The sequence below is a fragment of the Strix aluco genome, chromosome 9 (genome assembly GCF_031877795.1).
Source record: "Strix aluco isolate bStrAlu1 chromosome 9, bStrAlu1.hap1, whole genome shotgun sequence".
NCBI lineage: Eukaryota > Metazoa > Chordata > Aves > Strigiformes > Strigidae > Strix > Strix aluco.
This window is the reverse complement of record NC_133939.1, coordinates 24,966,878-24,981,319: the sequence shown is the minus strand read 5'-3', so window position 1 is coordinate 24,981,319 and position 14,442 is coordinate 24,966,878. Positions and strand designations below refer to the sequence as shown.

General features: G+C 41.4%; 1 protein-coding gene across 3 annotated transcripts in view; it reads left to right on the top strand.

Annotated features, from left to right (window-relative positions):
• NLGN1 (neuroligin 1) overlaps positions 1-14,442 on the top strand; it is a 400,725-nt gene that overhangs the window by 63,642 nt on the left and 322,641 nt on the right. For 2 of the 3 annotated variants that reach the window (XM_074834255.1, XM_074834253.1), the window contains exon 1: positions 13,378-13,689. The exons of the other annotated variant lie outside the window; for it this stretch is intronic. The gene's annotated coding sequence lies outside the window, so the exon portion shown is untranslated. Of the gene's footprint in view, positions 1-13,377; positions 13,690-14,442 lie in introns of those variants that run through there. 3 annotated transcript variants of the gene reach the window in all.

Below are 14,442 nucleotides of genomic sequence, written 5' to 3'. Positions count from 1 at the left end.
TTTAAGTCAAAAACCAGTTTGAGAAACATATGTTGGTTGCAGTAATGACAGGTCAGAATGCCTTTAACCTGATTTTATGTGGGGTTTTACGCCCTGAAGAATTTTATTACAGATATAACAACATCTGTGTATACCAACTCATAGTATGGGAGTGCGTTGCTGCTTTTTTTTTGTTTGTTTGTTTGTTTTTGCAACTGGTAAAGCTATGTAGCTTCAAAAATTTCCAGTGTAGGCTAAGATAAATTTGAATCCTCCTTCAGTAACTGAAGTTTATGCATATCTTGAACCTACCATTCACTGCTAATGGACCACAGTTTTCTAAAGAACTAATAATGAGCTGATGGGTTTGGGGGAAAAGATGTTGTATTTAGAAGGCTTTATTGAGAGAAATATTTTTTTTTCTGGCCAAGTCAAATCACACCTGCTGTGAATAGCAAGAAGTTTGATCTAGAAGCTGCTTTGCTCTTTTATTTATAAAATGCTTGCTTTGAGGAGGTTGCAGAGCACAGATGTGAGACTGAGAATAATGTATACATGTTGTTTAAATTTTTTTCTTGATTGCATAAGTTATATGACTTGTTTTTCGTTTTATTAACAGCTGTAATTTTTTTCTTTCACATATAGTCTAGGTAATATCACATCTGTATAAATCAATATAATAATGACATTATGTATGTATATTATTATTTAACCATTGCTCTCTAGGGTGTAGTTATGTCAGTCATATTTTATAGAGAGTTTCTGTAGACTGTTATAATCATTACAATCTGTTCTGTGGAAAAACCCTGCAAATCAGCATTTTCTTGGTATTTCAAGTAGTAATGGTGTTGTATGGGTAAATAGTAACAGAATCTCTGAATAACATGATCCTATAAGCATTGGAGGAAATAATGCATGAAGAATATGCAACTAAAAAACTGAATAAATGAATACTCTTTATAGAAGATATTATTGCAAAGACTTTTTCAAGTCATCTAGCCACCAGTGAATTTATGCTTGTAAATGCAAAAATATTAATATGCACTGGTGTCTTTTGGAAACCTGTCAAATGCGCATTTTGTGCTGTCTTGAATTATTTTGTGTGTATATTAAGTAGGCATCAAATTGTGCTTAAATCAAAGATAAATGATTGCTGTTTTGGATGCCTTTTTCTGAGAAAGGCAGGATGAAATTGGAAGTTGTGTGCAATCACGTTTCACCAATATACAATGTTCTAAACCTTATAACATATAAATCTTCTTTTGGATGATATCTAGTCAGAATGGACTCTCTAAATATTCCTTCTAGCAAAATTCTTTTATAAATCAGAAACATTTTATGCTAACGTTGATGTGATGAACAACACTTTGTAGATCTCTTAAATAATTTTCACCCACAATTTTTTCAGAGGCCACAAACACAAGGACATGAGAGAGATAATCCTAGCACTGTTTGCCCCATTTCACATTTTTTTAATCCATCAAGGCACTGTATGATGGACACTGTGCCCAAGTTAGTTTAATTGAAGCAGTAACTTGTGCTGACCTGTACCAGATGAAATCCTTTCCAGATCATGATAGCATCTGTTAAGGCAGGTAATATAACCTAGAGTATGTGTATAAGATTTTCTGTGTCCAGTGTTCTACTTAACAATTTTGTTGCTTTAATGCATTAAAAAAATTAAAGATTTTTTTTCTTTTCAAAACCTGTTGATACTATCTAAACAAATGTGAGAACTTTTAGCCAGGATTGTGTTTAATCACTAATGATCATAAGTGGTCTTATTTTCCAGCTTATGGAAGCACAGCCAAACCAGAACTGAGAAAGAGCTAACCACCACTTTTTGCTTTGCACATGATAGTTGCTCCTTAGGGTAAACTGTGAGGAAAAAGGGAGGGTGTAGGGAGTGGCGTTCGGAAGATCTCGCGATGTATGGAAGGAATAGCTGTAGCCCTCCCTTGTTACGAGGTAAGGTGATGGATAGGCTTGTAATGTTAAGGGCACACCCACGAAGGAGGTACTTAGTGAATGTATATAGGTAAAATACACAGTTTAATAAACGGACATTTTGTATCCACCACATTGGTGTCTGTGCTGATGTCCCCGTGAAGGTCTTAACCTCCTGCAGCATTAGTCTCTGCGATCTGAGCGCCACTAACACATGGAGAGGCAGGTTTAAAGAGGCAGGCTAATTGCAGCAGGAGGGCAAAACCTCGATCAGGTAGTCCACTGGCAGTTTAAGTATTTCTGAGCAACAGATTTTCTTCTTGCATTGACAGTGTTTATTCAGTGGGTTGACCACCACATGTTAAATGACTGCTTTGTTTTCAGAAAGTTCAGACAACACAACTGAGAATTTGTCCCTCCCAAATGCTTACAATTAAGTATTTTGTTCCCTAAGGTGCTCTAACAGTAGTTACAGAAGGAGCATTGCCATTGAACAAATCCATATTTATGTGCATTTGAGTTACACAGTGTTTTTTTTAAAAAAATGCATGAAGTAGTAATACGGGCTTTAAATTGTAAGTTATAACTGTGTAGACCATGGGGGTCTGGGAAGATTCTATGAAGAAGATGTTCATGTCAGATTTTAACCACAGTTATATAAAGGTGAGAAGAGCAATTGATAAAGTGTCAGGTATAGAGATGCCCAGTATGAAACTCTTGGGATGCTGCTTTTACAAGCTCCAGAAAGCGTAAAATGAAAACTATAGAACAGGTCTTGCTCACAACTTCTGGCAGCCTAACCAGTATGGACATAAGCAGAGAGGATGTGTTGGGGCATCAGCAGGAAAAAAAGGATGTGGATGCAATGGAGAGGAATTGAGCAGCTGCAATTTAATACGTTTCTCTAAGAAATGCTGATTATCAAATTGTATTAAGGAATTGCCTCTTTTACTTGGAAGACAATTTGTCTTGACAAGCCCTTTTAAAGTGAACATGTTAAAAGCACAAGGGAATGGAACTATTAAGAAAGGATACTGTGTGTGAGTGAATGTATGTATTGCTTAATATAGCACCAGTGTGTTGAGTCTTTATTACTATCTCAAAAGCTTTTTTCTCTCTCTTCATTGGCCATAAGAAATATCCTCAGAATCCTAAGAGAATGGGACTTTTAACTGTAGATATTCAGTAGTGAAAACAATAAGCGACTTAACTTTGCATCCTACCACAATAGCTAAATTTTCTTCAACAGTATTTTCTTAAGGCTCCTTCCAAATATTCAGGGCATTCCTGAGCTGTTCATATAAGGCCCTAAAATGAGCCATAAAAACATAATCAGGATGTTTCCAGGGTGCTGTGATTTCAGTAAAATTCAAAGTGAATCCTGCTCACTTCTTCCATCCAGATCAAGTGGTTCATTTCAGCTTCTCCCGACACAAAGCTATTTCATATAGGTCTATCGCTGCTATTAATTACATACTTTTTTTCTTGTGTGTTATCATAAAATGAAAGGGCTGATGAGAATGTTTGGTATAGATATGGAGCTGCCAACTTGAGATGTTGAAAAGCAATGGATGTCAGCAATGAGTTTTAGTTACTTCCCCTAGGATAATTCCACAGGTCACACTGACAGGACATTTCTGCTGATGCTCAGTTGAAATATTAATGTGCTGCCCTTACTTCTTGTTGTACCTCCCTCTGATACTCTGCATTACTCCTGGGTGTCTGTACCTTTTGAATACATGCACTGCCACTGTTTTCTATTCTCATGACTTTATTCCTTTGTTGATCAAAATACTTGGCCTTCTGTTCTGGGGAGAAGGTCCAAAAGACTCAATATTTGCAAAACTGAGTGTTTTTAAAGCTGGTTCTAGAACATTTGTTTCTGACAGCCAGGAAACGTCCACACGCAAAACTCCTGCGACTCCTGTTCTCCAAAGAACAAATGGAACATAACGTAACAAGAAAATTGGTTAAAGGCTATAAAAATAGGTAGAAAACAACCTCATCTTTTTACCTTAATTTTTGAATAAAATACAGTACTATACACCTCTTTGGTATACCTTAATTAGTTTTCCCAATTCAAAGATAAAATTAGAATAATCATGACAAGTGTGGATCCTTGAATAGATACCCTTTTTTCATTACCAAACATTGCCTCTGCATGCCATTCTGTGTTCCATATTTGCAAAAATTCATGTCATAAAGACTGCTATCTTTGGATGTCTGTAGTTGTGTGAGTCAGTAAATTGTTTATTTTCTCAGTGGGAGTTCACTCAGGACATTGAGGAGCTATTTCCTCCTAATTAGTTCCCTAGAGTCCTCTTATTAAAAAAAAAACACCTTAGGCTTCAAGGAGTCTGTTTGGGGTCATTATTTTCTTGATAAATGTACTCACCAGCACTCCAGATTTCCCAGAAGGGAGACTGGAGGGTAGAAGAATGTTGTGTTGCACGTTATATTCCATGATTGGTTCAAATTACTCAATTTACCCAGTATTTTCAAAAAACAATCCTAAATCATCAGTCAGCCACATCCTACTTCCAGTGCTGATACCAGACAGTCATTTTCCCTCAGAGCATCGTTGAACATGAGCTCTCCTCAGCTTGTTTCATACTTTGATGAACTAGATGGCTGCAGGGACTGTACTGAGATTTGAGACATTTCATTTGAGATGTTGCTAGTTGTTTCCATCGCAGATAGCTCTGTAGGAAAGGAGTAGACAACACTGATTTTACTCATACTAGGGAGAGATTATCAACCTGTAAAATTTACCATCATATTTTACCGAACCACTCTTGAGTTGTCATCTTGTCAGATAGGTATGCTAATGCAAAGTGCTTTATCTTGTCTAGTCTTTGTAAGGGAACCTACAACCAAACCTGAGATAATGCTGAAAGAGGTTGTCATTTATTTCACACGTGCTAATAAGACAAGCACCATTGTTATGGTCTTTAGATCAGCAAATACTTCCTCAAAAAGAAAAGTATATCTTTCATTTTAGACTCAAATTTTAGCTCCATCCTGTGTAAATGTGTTCATTTTCACCTGTCACAAAACCTTTCATGCTGTGTATCTTGTGATTATTACATTGTGCTCATTCTTTGATAATTGCTCACCTCTGCAATTCAGCATTGTTAAACACAACTTTGTGTTTTTATTTATTCTGTAGGTGCTGAACTCAATCTAACAGAGTTGTAGGCTGATTGAAACACTGGGCTTAGGTTTCCACAGCCCAAATCCCAATGTTTCCCTTTGGCCTTCAGACACCATGACAGTTGGGTGTAGACCAGGCACTGCAAGTCGAATTACAGATGTGAAACACTGGACTGTAGCAGGTGTATTCAAATTCTTCTACAGGTATAATCTGATTCACATCTGTGCCAGCCTTACGGCAAAACATTTACAAAAGAAAAGGCTGTTAAGTGCTGTAGAGCTGACTGCTCAGCAGCAGTGCCCAGCACCCAGTCCCATCACCCAGGACTGTTTAACACACACGTGGTTGTGGAAGGAGGCAAATACTGCCTTGAGATAATTCCCCCTTTAACAAGAGCAGCTGCAACATCCCCTTTGCAAACAAATGCCTCTACCCCTCTCTAATTTACATCATCATGAAAAGCTCATACTTCCATTGTCAGGGAAATATTTTTGGTTTATTTCAGTGGGAGTTTGTTTGATTGAAGCCTGAAAAAACGCCTGAAGATATAACAGAAATAAACTTTTCTATTGATAGGAAATGCACCTTTTTTAATCCTGAGATGATGAAAATATCTTACATTTGCAATCATAAAATATGTGAGCTTGCCTTTCTTGCAGGCTCTGGATTGCACGTGTGCAACACAAGCCCTGCATCACTATAAACACTGAGAACAGTTGTGAATAAATAAAACCAGAGGCTGAGGAAAACAGATGCTGCGCAATTTGTACATTTTATTTACTATTGAACTACACCATGCCGTAACATTAGCTGCCTTATTATATTCACCCATCTCTAGAAACAAGCTGAAGCAGCAGCGGTGGCCAGCTCAGGCGTGTAGGCAGTGCAGCCGCACTGGCTGCCCCCTCTGCCGGCTGCTCTACAGACCACAGGTGGGTTTGATGGGGTTTTTTTCTCAGCTGTAGGAATAATTTTCTCAACCTGGAATAATAATATTTGCCAGCAAAAATTTTATAGCATCATTATGAAAAGTAATAGGAAATTTGTGTGTCTTGTTCATCTGGAATAAGAAAGAAAGTGAAAGGTCTGAGAAATAGAAAACTAGTGAATACTTTTGTCTTGCTGGAGAAACTATTTGTTGAGAACCACTGTGCTCACTTCCTGCAGCAAGGGAATGCCAAAGTTTGCTGTACAGAAAGAGATGAAGCTGTATTGTGCTTATTCTGAATGCTAGAGACGTTGTTCATTAAGTTCTGCAAATGCCAGATGTGGAAAAAAAAAAAGTATTCTGCAACCAAGACCTTCTAGAAATTTGAAAATTAAAATTCAAAGTCATGTCTTTCTGGGTGTGGGATTCAGTTTGGTCACAGATAGGTATTATAAAGTATTTGTATAGATTTAACTTTCAGGTGGTTCTAGCAGATCTTGTATAAAGAACAACTGAGATTTCAAAGTCCATGTAGAGTGCATACTGTAGCATGACCACAGTATACAGAGGATAATATAGTCTCCTGGGTTATGGCATCAATTAAATAGTAGGCTTCTAGGATGCTGCAGTTTCTCTATTGCCATTTCTTTCTCTTTTTTTTTTTTTTTTTTTTTCTTCTCCCTTGTCTGCCTACAAGGGTGCCAGCTAAGGCTTCCCGAGGTTGTATTTTTCCTGTCATAGCTAGCGGAGGCATCTGCAGATATTTTGCGTAGAACAGAGGTGCGCTTTTCCAGTGGGACTTGACAGCCAGCTACTGTAGGGCTGGTACTATCACTTGTCTATGTGCAGCCAGAGACACAAAGGTACATGATCTAACTTGCACCCGTTACACAGCTAGAGTGAAAAATTTTGTTGTTGCTACTCTGCTATTAAATCACTAGAATAATTAGATTCTACAGGAATAGTATTAATGGGCTATAAATAATGGCTTGATTATACTACAGTGAGGTTTTCAGACATCACAAGTGATTTGATCTGCCTTCAGTTTACTTTCTTAAAAGTAACTGTATCTTCAAAAGGATTAATGTCGTGTCCCCCTGATCACCTGTTAAAGATGACATTTCTTCAGGTCCCTCAGTTTAGGACCTCTTTAAGTGACTGCTTTGGAAATTCTTGGCAATTTCTGTACTCTCTGCTTTGTCGGTGTGTTCTTGCCTGTACATGTCAACTTTGTGTCATTTGTCATTTGCGCAGTGAATCAGATTTCCAGACATCACAAGCTTTAAAACTTACTAAGATAAGCAGGTGAATGTATTCCTGTTTGTACAATGCTATTTTTACACTGATACTATCTCCTGGATTTCCCATCACTATTGAGACTGATTAATGCCTCCAGAATACAGGACCGTTTCTTTTATAAAGTGTTTTCTTGTTGGCTCATTATTTTCTAATGCTTATTATAGCAGAATTTCATAAATGCGTTATATCAACTCCTCCACAAAAACAGTGTGTCCCACGCAACTCTCTCCGGTGCCTGGCCTCTTTCAGAGGCCTATCAATGCCCCGTAGCAACATGGACCCGCCGCTGCACCTGCAAACGACTGTGCCCATCGGAGCCAAACAGCTGGGGCTGGCAGAGGCAGCAGCGCCCGGGCAGTGCCAGAGCTGGGCTGCTCCGCACAGCCCCCCTCTGCTGGCTGCTGCAGCTCTGCCTCTTGACCTCCCTCTCCTCCCCTGCTTGGGAATCCCTAGCCTCCTTCCTCCTCCTCCTTGGTACGGGAAGATTGTCTCGGCCCTGGTGATAGAAAAATCAAAATGGATTAGGTGGCGTTAAAAAGAGGGAAGATAAAATAGTTTGCTCAAGGTCTCCACCTGATCACTGGCAAAGCCAGAACAGGGGTCTGCTCCTGACTCCCAGCCTAGTACCCAAATCCAAGACCACTCCAACCTCTTTCAAATGCAGCTCACATGAATGAGGTTGGAAACGGTTTACTGCTTTTTAAGAGTGTTTTCAAATTGCATCTTTTTCAGTTGTCAGGAATTAACCGGGGCTGCGTGAGTTTTAATTAATGGATCATGTTGTTTGGTGCATCTGAAAAGAAATTTTAAGAAACATCTTCAGCTCTCTTGGCCAGTAGCCATAATGACAGCCAGGCTAATTATATCGGTCACCAAGTTATCAGTGCAATCGTAACTGGAGGCAAACAGACGCCAAGAGAAGCTGGTAGTAAAATCATGATGTATTTCACAATCATCTTATTACTGACTGATTGAAATTAGGACCTAAAATGCTTTATTGGTACTGAGAGAGTGTCAAGGTTTCATCAAGTCTTAATTTACAGAAGTTGAAGCTTTCCTTGCTTATGGAAAGTGGCTCGTGAAAAAGTGAAAGGTATTCCTTGGTAAATGCGTGAGGAAAGCAATTTACTACTTTTACTTGCAAATGCTAACAATTCAACCTACATGTTCATTTTTCTGCTGAGGTTAGGTATTAGAAACAAAATTCTGTGATGAGGTTCCTCTAACTTCCATTTTATTACATTAGAGATGAAGTTGTCCCATAGTTCTCTGTTATTTGCTTGCTGGGTCTAAAAGAATATAAACTGCACGTAATACTGACTTAGCGTACCAGCTTCCGCTGGGAATATCCCTGTATACTTTAAAATTCACTACATCAGAAGTAGTATACAGTATATACTCTTTTCAATTATAGGTTTAAACTAATTTAATTAAAAACCTAGAAATAGGTTGGCTTTCACAGAGCGTAAACAAAAAACTCTTTGTATAAGTGCTTTTCATAATTTAGAAAAATAAAAGTCTAGCCCCATACTTTCCTGTATTTGGTCACTGCAAACCAAGGCACTGGTAGATTCTGATTTCAAAGACTAACTGGAATTTTGGGAAGGAACAAAGTCATAAAACTCTTCTGGACTAAAGTATTCACAGCCACATAAACAACGAAATGGATTTTATAATTAATTCAGAGTTCCCTGGCAAGCGGAGTGTTGTAATGTGTTGTAATCTACTGATTAAGTTCCGGTAAGAACACTGGCAATGGCTTTCTTTATCAATATCAGTCCTTTAACAGCATCTGAAAGAACCTGAAATTCTGAATGTCAGAATAACCACGAGCGGACTGTGCTCATCTGAGCATCTAGTCAACATGGGGTAACATTTAGAGGGGAGTGAGTCTGTAGGAACAGGTTTTGTGTCATCCTTGGGTCCTGTTTTCTTCCTCTTCCCATGTCCTCAAGGGTTGTGTTTTGGAAACACAGTACTTGAAAGCAAATTGCCTTTGAGAAGTTGAGGCTGGATGGGTGTTTGAAACCTTTCGGCAAAGCTTTTAATCCAGTAGGATTCTACTTCACAGAATGCTTTGCCATCTATCAGACCATTGGTCATGGCTGTTAATTAAATGAAAATGCAAAATAAATCTATAGTGCAGAGATACAACGTAGCCAATTAAATATTCCAGTACAAGGTGCTAATGATAAAAAGTGAATGTCACTGAGGACGACCTGTATGATGTCAGAATACAAATCCTACCAGATGACAGAATGTACGATTCCCATCACGGTCTGGGAGGAAGAAAACCACTGACCCTGACCGCTGAAGCCAGGCATTGCAGAGGAGGTGGTAGGAAGGACATACGGGATGTGAGTACAGGCTTGGGGACTTCTGTGAATGAGAGTGAAAGCAATTAAGGGTGAAACCCTTAGACTACATGCATCTTATTTTCTTGACTCTTGATATGTGGAAGTCTGATGATTCCCGAGTGAGTTCTTTGCCATACAAGCAATCATACAAGCAAAAAAGCATCATATTTTTTCAAATGCGGTTGTTTTAGTATAAAAGAACTGTATTATAGAAAGCAAATGATCAGCAAGAAATGGTGGTTGTTTGAAGTGACTGAGGGACTGTCAGTCCCCTATATCTGCGTGAAGAGCTTTAATGGCTGTGCTGTGAAGAGGGACGGCCTCTTTAAGCAGCTCTCTTCTTGGCAAGGTTAAACCAAATGAATGGCAATAACAGTTACAGCTAACCAAAGCAGCTTGTAGACAGGCATTATAATTCAAGTAAAAATTTGGCAGTCAGGGGCAATCTAAAGAATATAAACGGACAGAGGTGAGTAATCTTAAATAAGTTTCATGAAATCAAAGAAAATATTTAATGACGTTACTTGCAAGAAACAATTTAATGAGCTATCTTGAGACAAGCAAATTAATGAATATTTAGAATCTGATATATGTAAACAATTCCACCTTTTCTACCTATTTGAAAGGTTAATGCTTTTTTTCTTCAGCTATGTATTAGATATGTATTTTAGCTTGGACTGCTAGTTGGTAGCTTCTTTATTCATTTTAGCTTTGGATTGTACGCTTTGCTCTTTCTAGAAGTTAGGTGCTTAGGTGAGGGTTGTGTGAAGGGCTTCATGTTCTTAAAATGGAGAAAAAGGAGCAGAGTTAAATTTTAGAATATTGCAGGATGCTGGACTTTGAAATTTCCATGGAAATTTCTCTCTCTTTCTTTCCGTTATTTTAATAAATGCAGGTAACACATCCCTGTCAAGACTCAGCCAAACTAAATACCAAATAATGTCATCCTTTAAACCAGTTTTGCATTCCTTAGATTTTAATAAAAGTATAATTTCTGAAAATGAAACATATTAAAACATATTTAGTGAAGTTGTAATTGACTACAAGTTCTTCTCCTCCTTCTTTCAAATGAGACCAAACACTCTTTATACACATATATGTGTATATATGTATGTATAAATAAATGTATGTATAGGCCACTTAGGTCTTTAAAGCAAGGACATACTGGATGTAGATTGAATCAGCATCAGAAAATATACTAGTAATACAGTAGTATCAGGCCTTAGGCACTGTTATTACCACATTTATGTTCAGGCACAGCTATTACTATCACATCTCAGTATAGAGAAATTAGTCTTGTACTTTGTTCTCTCAACTCTATAACCCTTTCTAGACCTACACAACCCTTTCTGGAGCTGAAAACAAATCTTGTTGCCCCCCTCAAGCCAGTACTCCTCTTTCCCCAGCAATATTTTGGATGAGAGAAAAGCTGCTGTGCTGCTGAGGTCCCTGGAGGGAAGAAGTAAGGAGAAGTGGAGGGGAGTAGATTGAGAAACACTATAAACATTTGGGAAAGGGACCTGAACCCTGGGGACAGGCCAGAGTGAAAGTGATGCTATGTAGGAATTGTTATCACATACATGAGAGCTGTTATTACATACCACTGCTGTGAGAGGGAGTTAAAGAAAAACTTAATGGGCTCAAATAACAACTTTGTGCCACTTCTGCACGAGTGAAAATGGGTTAGGATCAGGTAAAAGCTTGATGGCCAAAGGTGGGATTGTAGCAAATTGGATGAGAATTAGCTCCAGCTCAAAAAAAAAACTATGGGGAAGGGATGAATGGGTAGATTTTTTTCACATAGTTAGTAGGGGACAATATGCTTAAAGGATACTTGGAGCACTCCCAGGGTGTGTTCACATGATGGCTCAGGAAACCTGGGGAAGATACATAAATCCTCCTTGAAGGAGTGAGAAGAAAACTTTACACACCTGGATTCCAATGGCTCATCAAGTGACAATAAGGGTGCAGTTATTTTATGTCACCATTATTTCTTACCTTTCAGTGCAAAAAACAGCTCAAAGATAAAACTACTCCAGGGTTTTATGCGGATGAAGAATGGCAGAATAGCTCACCTGGTATTGCCCTCTTTGGTGATAGTTTTTAGGCTGTTGGTTGATCTGTGGCTGGTGGCAAGTGATTGATATTCATATGCACATTTTCTTTCTAGTTTTGAAACCTTTTTTTCCCTGTAGTGCTCCCCTGAGAATAATGTAACAACGTGCCTCGGATTGCTCTGTCAGCAAAGAGTATGTTCTGCCTTTTCCTCCCATATCTGAGCACCGTATGCTGTCAGTGGCAGCAAAAGAGTTAAATTTCAGACTACTGAAGGATGCTGAACTTTGAAAATTAATCACGGACTATAATAATTATTGATAACTTGCCAGGACACTATTATTCCAGTACACAGAAACATCACAGGATAAATGGTGCTGCTGTGTCCTGTCACTCCTGCCATGGACATTTAGCTACAGATCCTCAGTGGGACTTGGAGACGTAACTAGCCCAGCGTGGCTGGGACTGGCATTCGCTCCGCTGGGATGTGCTCTCAGGTGAGGGGCGTAACAGCTTATCAAATTATCAGGCACCTTCAGACCTTGCCTGGGGCTATATGCTTGGGAACATGAGTGGGTATGCTGTGCTTGATTAGTGTCAATATTTTAAAACGAGGTGGATGTTAATGCAACAAAATACAGATTTTTAACACAGTGTGAAGGGAAGTCTCTCCTAAGATAACAGGAGATGTTAATGAGCTCTCTACAAGGGGCTTAACTCAGGATGCTTATCATCTTTTAGTGTGTGATTGTGGCTGTTCTTAAAAAATGAATAGACCTTTCAGGATTCAAAGGACTATTTTCCTTTCCCTTCTGATCTGGCCTTCCTTTCTCCCCACATACCCCGAGTTGTCAACTTTTATTCTCTACTGTGATCCTAGAAAGCATGAAGGCCGGGATGGGAGAATACTTTTTTTTCCCCACCATTAAAAATAGAAAGTAGGCAATGAAAAATAATTAAAAGATTTCAAGAAGCAGCAGGAAAAAAAAAAGAAGTCACATGTATCTTGTGTGCAGACAGTGACAGTCTAAGTAAGATCATGGTTTCTTACTAAATGATACCCCTGTGAAATATTTGAGTATTGCACACAGGTATAATTTAGGAAGAGGCAGCAGCCTGCACGCACGCAGGTGTCTACCGCTTTTTTATCCCATAGCGGCAACACTTTATCCTAAACCCCTTTAGACCATGAGCTGTACGAGGCTGCAGGTACCCACCGGAGGGGCACCCCCAAACCCTCTCTCCTGCCGTGGCGCCTCCCGGGAGGGCCCCGGGAGGGTCCCCCGGAGGTAGGGCCGGGGCCGGGGCCGGGCCGGGGCGGTGCGGAGCGGGGCCGGGGCTGCCCGCGCTGTTCGCCGCGCCGCCGCTGGGGGTATCTTTGTACCATTTTTCATCCAGCAGCAATTTGGAGTGGAAACGTGGAATAGGGGAAAAAAAGCAGGGTTCTCGGCGGTTTTAGCGAGCCGCGCATCCAGGAGCCAAAAAAGATTAACAGCCCCCCACGCCCCCCCCCCACCCCCTTCCCCCCCCCCCCCCCTCCCCGCACACACACACGCACCCCTCGGGGCACCGTCGCGGCTCCGCGATCACCCGCCGGACATCGAGCGAAAGGGATTCGTCTGGAGGGCAATTTCGGATCGGGGGAGATCTATTGGATTAGTGGGATTATCTGCCTGCAGACGGAGAGAAGTAGCGTTTGATCATTGCTATTGCTTGCCTGATGGTCGGATTTAAATGGAGGTGGCTCGGCACGGATGAGGCTGAATTCCGGATGGGGATTTCCAGCCCCCCCCTCCCCTCGCCCCGATCCGAGGAAAGGGGAGAAAAATATATAAAAATCGATATAATTCGGAAGTGTCCGGGGCACGATTGAGAAACCTCCAGCTCACGGCGGCTGGGAGAGAGCCGGAGGAGGAGAATCCCGTGAATTACAGTTTCAGCTGCGATTGCAGAAAAGCGGCCGTGAACTGGTAAATACTTTGATGCTCTCGGCGTGCGGGGCGAGCCCCGGCCGGGCTGGGGGGGCGGCCGGGCCGGGCCGGGGCGCGGGGCTGAGCCCGGGGCCGCTTCGCAGCGGCGGTTCCCAGCCAGTTGGTTCCCCGCCGGTTTCCCCGCCGGTTTCCCTGCGTGCCCGCGGGCAGGGAGATGGCATCTCCGGTACCGCAACCGGCCGGCGGAGCGGGGCTGGGGTGCGGGAGATGCGCGGCTGCGGCCAGCCCGAGCCGTGCCCCGGGGGAGCTGGAACGGCTGCGGGGGGGGGGCGGAGAGGGCGCTTGCACGGAGATTTGCACACACACCCGCACCCCCCGCGCACACACACCCGCACCCCCGTACCCCCCCGCCCGCCGGCCCCTGCCCCCGCCGCCGCCCCAGCGAACTTTTCCTCCGCCGCCCCCCGGGAGTGGGGGGGTGGGCCGGGGCCACTGCTCGCCCCTGGCCCGGTCGCGGGGCTGCGTGGCCGGTGCCTCCCTACGGGGCCGTGTCTCTTCCTCGGCTGCCATGCCTGATGGAGGGATTTTTTTTTTTTTTTTTTTCTCTTCAGACATCTTCTCGCTTGGGTGTTAAGTACTGGTTTCTCTCCCCCCCCCCCCCCCCCCCCCCCGTTCCTCTGTTCCTGACGATCGCACTAAAGGCTCGTCTTTGCTTGCTGAAGGAAAATCAATTTTCAACAGGTTTAATTAAAATTAATCAGTCAAATTACTTAATATTAATTGACTTATAAT